The 6,419-nt window shown below is 59.2% G+C and overlaps 1 long non-coding RNA gene across 4 annotated transcripts; it reads left to right on the forward strand.

Moving 5' to 3' along the window:
- Window positions 1-1,045: 1,045 nt before the first annotated feature.
- Window positions 1,046-4,231, forward strand: LOC136291534 (uncharacterized). Of its 4 annotated transcripts, none has more exons than XR_010721599.1 (4): window positions 1,046-1,354; window positions 1,501-1,574; window positions 1,714-2,488; window positions 3,574-4,231. It is a non-coding gene; the product is annotated as an uncharacterized lncRNA (long non-coding RNA). The 4 variants fall into 4 exon arrangements; XR_010721601.1 differs by having other exon boundaries at window positions 1,059-1,574; window positions 1,714-2,193; window positions 2,336-2,488; XR_010721600.1 differs by lacking the exon at window positions 1,501-1,574 and having other exon boundaries at window positions 1,048-1,354.
- Window positions 4,232-6,419: the final 2,188 nt, after the last annotated feature.

Consider the following 6,419-nt stretch of genomic DNA (forward strand, 5'->3'; position numbering starts at 1 on the left):
CAGGCAGCAGGGAAGAGCAGCAATGCCTCTCATAAGGAATCATAAGTGAACCAAACTTGGCAGATCCAAACCGAATTCAGCTGAACCAAGCGAGTGGCACCGAGTTCAGCCAAACCTTACAAGCTCAGCCGAACGCAGCCTCTTGCTCTCAGGACCATCAATTAGCTCGAATGCAGTCACTGCCTAATCAGTTCCTGCCCGACCCCGCGCTCCCGTTCGTGTCCGTGCGATGGCCCGGCCGCCCGCGGGACGTGGCAGCAGGAAAACACCGAGCTCTGCGTGTTTAACGTGAGGGGACGCAGCCTTCCCACCGGCGCCTTCCTTGGCCTGGCCCGCACTGCCCTTAGGGAGCCGAACTGAGTGGAGCCAAGTTAAGGAATACAGTAAAGAGAGGGACATGAGAAAAGCAGGAAAAAGCAGATTTATTAGAGGGTAAAGAGGAGTCAAAGCAGTTTTGGGATATGAAGTTCATCGGGCTGAAACAGCACAGGGAAGGCAAGAGGAAAACAGAGGCAGGAAGATAAACAGGGAAAATGCTGTGATCTAAAAGCCCATCACACACGCTCATTAATGGTCATGAGAGAAGGAGGCCGGGTTCGGCTGAGCTCAGTTCGGTTCGCGTGAGTGTGTAAGGTTCGGTTGAACTCAGTTCAGTTTGGCCCAGCTTGTAAGGTTCGCTTCGGTTCGGCTGACTTTGATTTGGTTCGGCCGAGATTGGCTCGGTTCGGCTGAGCAGGGCTCAATTCGGCTCAGCTTCAGACCATGAACTGGTCTCGTGTGAAATGCGACTCGGCTGCCCCGTCTCCAAGCCGGGCCTGACAGCAGCGGCCGTTCGGGAATGGGGAAGACGTGGGATCGCTTCTACCCGAGAATGATCAGGGACCAAACCTGAGTGCCACCGTGGGGTGACACAGGGACATTCTGGGAGCGGGCAGGACCCCACAGGGCCACAGGACTGGGGATGGGAGGGGCTGTTTCGCTCTGCCGACGTGTTCGGTCTCGTCACAGGCAGCGAGCAAGAAGGAGCCGTGGGTGTGGCACCTCAGCCGTGGCAGCGATCCTCGCTCAGCAGCGGGGTACAGGCCCGGCTGTGCCCGGCATATAGGGCTGCTACAGGGGCGCTTTCCACAGTCCCGGCTTGACTTTAGCAGGGTGCATTGTAGGGGCGCTCTGGGGGCGCTCCCCGCAGTAGCGCTGTAAGTCCCGCAGGGGGCACCTCGGCGGGAGCTTGGGGCCGCAGCGGGGCGGGGCGCCGGGGACGAGGCGCCGCCCGAGGCCTGCGCCGTGCGTGCCCCGCGGCCTTTTCCGGCGGGAAGGCACGGCCCTGACCGGAGCTGTGGTGCGCCTGGGAGAGGTGTGTGCGGTCTCCGTGGCGGTGCTGGGCTGTAACGGGAAGCTGGACGCTGCTCGGGGCTGTGGCTGGGGCCGCCGCTTAGGGCAAAGGGGCCGGGGTTGGGCCGGGGCTCCTGTGCTGTGAGCCGGTTCGCGCCCCCTTTCCAGGCTGCACTGTGCTCGTGGAGAGACCTTTGGATGTCTGCGGGCATGGACGAGGCGTTCCAGAGCTCGGGCCCGGGGTGAGTACGTGCTTTGCCACCGCGGGGCTATCCCGGCCTGCCGCCTCTCCGGCAGGAAAGTGTGACATGGTAGAGAAGGGAGCCAGGCGGTGCTCTGGAACTTTGAACCTACACAAGTGTTTTCCAAATGTCTTCACAGAGATTCAGCTGTGCGGAAGTTGCAGAGAGGGCTGCTCGGCACAGCTCCCCAGAATGGGCCTCCCCCGACTGGGCTCTTACAGAGGATGAGGCGATAGCAGCCACCTGGTCATTCCTGTGAGGTTCGGTAACTCTAAGGAAAGGGTTTCCTGACTCTCCCTGTCTCCAAGCAAGCTGAGCCGTGTTGTCCAGAGGCCCTGCCTGAGCAGCCCGGCTCGGCACAGCTCGGTTCCTGCTCCTAGGCTCACCGGAGGGAGGCAAAGCCACCAAAATGTGGATCAGGCTGGAAAGGAGCAGCTGGAACCTGCAACCACACCGGGGGAAAGAAGAGGAGGCAAAGCTTCTACAGCAGCCCTGGGCCCAGCCTGCCCACGAGAAGCTTCTGAGGGGCACCGGGGCCTCTTGTTTGCCTGGAAAGCTGCAGCCATCGGGGGGCTCGGGGGTGGCCCAGCCTTTCCAGCACTACAGAGAAACGGGGCAGGTAATGGCCCACAGGGATTGACTAGAGTCCTTAAAAGGAGGGTTTGCTTTCACCACTGCATTTTGCTGCCTGCAGGGACCCGTGGTGTGGGTTGGGAGCTCCTGCTGGGGCAAGAGCTGCACCAGGGACTGTCTCCATGCAGGAAACAGCACAGGGGACTGGCCGAGGGGCTCAGCCTGGGACACGGCCCCAACACGAGCAGCCCTGGGCACACTGGCACAGTAGGATGAGCCCAGGTGAGGAGCATGGTCCCAGCACAGCACCAAGAGAGGCTGGCATGGGAGGATGAGCCCAGGTGAGTGCTGTGACCCAGGCAGCTCTGCTGCGCTCTTGGGGAATGCAGCGGGATCAGGCGGGAAGGAAGGAATGCCCCAGTACCCCAGATGCACATGAGCTGAGGAAGTTGTGCCAGGCTGTGGCTGAGGAGAAGGCGCTGTGCCTCTGGTGCTGGCCAGTTTGGGGCTGGTACCACTGCAGGGTTGTGGCTGTGCCCTGCTTCTGGATAGCACCTAGCTGTTCCTTGGGAAGAAAATGGCTGTGCTTGTGGTTTCTGGTTGTGTGGCCTGTTCTGTTGTGGTGGGTTTGGGGCTGCACTGGCAGTGCTCCTGGACAGGACCCTGGCTGCAGGGGGATCAGGACAGGAACGGGGGCTTGGATTCAGCTGTGCCCAACAATTGTGGGAGCCATCCCTGTGAAGGAAGCTGAGAGAAGGTGCTGCACCAGAGCTGCCCAAGGGTGGCTTCTCCCCACACCATCAGCAACCACCCAGTGCATGCTGCTGCTCTTGCTTCTGGTCGTGGACAGGCTGGGAACGATCCTCGACTGTTCCCCCTCCTGGGGGGATTCTGTTGTTCGGGGCCCTTTGCAGCCTGTTTCATTTGATATTTAGTGTTGGCCTTGGCTCAGCTGTCTTTGATGAACGTGCCCTTTGGCATGTTCCGGCTGGGATCAGAGTTTGTGCTGTGCTTGGGTCAGTGATGTTTATCAGGATGCGCAGCATAGTCTGTGGCTCCCCACTCCTAATCTGGGGCAGGGCGAGGGTGGCCAGGGGGAGGTGCTGGGCACAGCCCACCCTCAGCCCCTGTATTGTTTGGTGGCTGGTTCCCAAAATGCCCCTCACTGAGCAGAGGGGCTGCAGCAATCTGTGCCTCCTCCTTTGTTCTTCTGGGCCGAAATGTGCATTTTTGGGCTGAACCGTGAGCTCTTGAGTTGTTTCTCCTTCCCCTCCCCAGGGTGCAGCGCTGGGCAGTCTGTGCCCAAAGCAAGGGGCAGCAGGGAGGGAAGGCTTGCCTCTGCCTGGGAGGGGGACAGGTGTCTCCTGTGGGTTATGTGGGGCTGTGCTGTGCACCCTGGGGATGCTGACTGACCCCCTCGTTGCAGAGACACAGGAGACATTGCTGCACCATGTCCCCAGGAGGGCCCCTGCCTCACTTCTGCTCTCAGGGATGGGACTTGGAGACAGTGAGAGTGGCACTTGACATGGCTTCAGTCCCCGATGGAAGAGGCTGGGCTCCCTGCTGCTCAGAGCTCCTGATTAGGGACATCCATGCCTGCGCCTGGCTCCAGGGTGCACTAATTCTGGATCCAGCCATAAGACATTCCTGCTGCAGCTAAGCTCAGCTCTCCCTCAGGGATGCCTATGCTTGTTACAGCTCCAGCTCATGGACACTCTTGGACAACTGATGGACCCCCTGCTGGCTTAGCTCTGGACGCAGCTGATTTCTATTCCTTCTGCTTCTTTCAGTTGCAGGTGTTACCCTGTCCAACTTGCTGAACCTCCACCTCTGGCGTGTTCTTTATTCCAGCTTTGGCTGTGAGATGCCCCAGTTCCTTCCAGCTCTGGCTTAATAACTGCTGCTTTTTGTTATAAGCCAATTAAAAGCTCCAGCTAATTGCAGTTATCTGGGCTTTTGGCCAAGTTGTAAATCACTCACTGTCATCAATTGCATATAACTATTAATTGTCATGAAGTTATTGTTTAAATAGAAATCATAACTTTTGTAGTGGTTGTACACAATAAACAGTTGGACATGGAAAAGGGGCTGAAAAGTGCTTTTCTCTCCTGACACTCTCAGACCCTTGAAACAGCCTGGTGCATGCCAGCATCCCTAAGTCTGAGGATCAAGGCGACTGGACCCCCTCCTTTGGAGAGGGTCCTTATCCCCAGCCCCCCCACTCAAAAGTTCCAGCCCAAGCCACTGTTTTGGGGACTGAAAACAGCCAGCTGAGCTGCTGTTTCCAAGTCTCCAAAAAGTGGCACTTAATCGTTTTTCTGAGTCCCAGAAACACTGGACTGGACCTCTGTTTCCAAGAAAAGAAAATGCAGGACTTAGTTTTTTTCTGATCTTCGCAAACATCAGGTTGTGGTTTTTGGACCCAAAATCATCCTGAGAGCTTGGTTTCAAGGCCCAAAACTGCAACACAGGCTCTATTCTCAAAAGGTGAAAACACAAGACTTAGTTTTTGCTTTTAGACCTGATCCCACAGGACTTAGTCTCCATTTTCAACTGCGGAAAATGCAGGACTTAGTCCCTTTCTTTCCCTCAGCATGTTCCAAGCACCCAAAACATGGCACTTGGCAGTTAAGAGCCAGCACTGCAACTCTGTGGCCCCATGTGTGATGTAGTGGTGGGCAGCGGGAATGGAGTGTTGCCCGCCCACCACCTCAGATCCAGGGTACGGGAAGTGCTTGGGAACTGGGATGGAGGCACCCTCCGTGCACGGTGGGTACCATCCTGTGTCTCTGTGGGGCAGCACTAGCATATGTGGGGAATGACTTTATGGAAGCTTATTTCACCTGCACACAGAAGAAGAGCTGCAACACCTCCCACCCTGCCCGGGAACGCAGCCCAGCCAGGTACACCCGTTTCCAGGGGAAAAGCCCTCGCTCACACCTCACACTCCTCCAGGGGTACCATGTCCCCAACCCACCAAAACACCCCCAGGAGGAACCTCCCGCTTGTCCCCAACCTCTGTCAGAGGAAACTCCCTCACCCGCTCCCAAACTTCCCCCGGGGAAAGCCCCGGGCGGCAGCAGCAGCAGTTGCTGTCCTTCCCAGCCCGTGCTGCCTCCAGGACTCACCCAGAGCCGCAGGAACCCCCGCCACTGCCCAACCCGCGCCGGGAACAGTAGGGCCCCCGGCCCAAACAGCGGGATGGGGCTGTCCCCGCTTCCCCTCGGTCCCGGAACTCCTTGCCCGGCCCGCGGCAGCTTCTACCCCCACCGGCCCGGGGAGGCTCGGGCCGTGAACTGCCCCGGTCCCCGCCAAGGCTCTCGACTCCCGCCACCCCTCACCTGCTCGTGTAGCCACTGCCACTCCCTCCGTGCTGAGCGCGGAATGAAAAGACACGCTTTTTGTGGCCCTACGCAGGCACCGCCCGGCCCGGCCTGACCCCGCCTCGCTCCGGTCCCGCCCCGGGCCCGATACCGGCCCAGCCACAGACCGACCCCGCCCCGATACCGACACCGGTCCCGCTGCCGGCCCGCCCCCTGACCTGCCCCGCCCCAGAGCCCCCGAGCATCTGTGCGGGCGTCCCGGCTTCACCGTCCGGGCCTCTGTACGAGAATCCGAGCTCGGGGCTGCCCCGGTAGAGGCGGGGGCCGCGCTCCCGCCGCTGTCCGTGCCGGCGCCCTGAACGCGGCGGCGGCCCTGCTGTGGGACTCTCCTCGGGGAAGCTGACAGCCCATGGCCCCGGCGATCCCTTCGCCCGGCAGCCGGGGAACCCAAAGGAAAGGGTGGGGACTCACGGAACCGTGAGGGGACCCCGGTGTCCAACGTGAGGGGGCCGCCTCTTTTCCGCCCAGCGCCTCGGCCCGGCCCGCGCCGCCTTCAGAGAGCCGAGCCGAGTTCGGCCGAAGGCACGAGCGGCTCCGAGTTCGGCCGAACCGAACCGAGCTCAGCCGAACCCGGCCTCCTGCCCTTGTGACCATTAATGAGTGCGTGCGATGGGCTTTTAGATCAAAGCGTTTTCCCTGTTTATCTTCCCTCTTCTGTTTTCCTCTTGCCTTCCCTGTGCTGTTTCAGCCCGATTAACTTCATACCCCAAAACTGCCTTAGCTTCTCTTTACCCTCCAGTAAATCCCCTTTTCGCCGCTTCTCTCATGTCCTTCTCTTCACCATATTCCTTAAACCACTCCTGACCTGTAAGCTTTGTTATCTTATTTCCCCAAGTCTTGGCTTAAAATGATAAAACAGAAATAATTCTCTCTTATTAATAACGTATTT

The sequence above is a fragment of the Chamaea fasciata genome, unplaced genomic scaffold, assembly GCF_029207755.1.
Source record: "Chamaea fasciata isolate MVZ Bird 193981 ecotype frontalis unplaced genomic scaffold, bChaFas1.0.hap1 SCAF_6, whole genome shotgun sequence".
NCBI classification, from domain to species: Eukaryota; Metazoa; Chordata; class Aves; order Passeriformes; family Sylviidae; genus Chamaea; species Chamaea fasciata.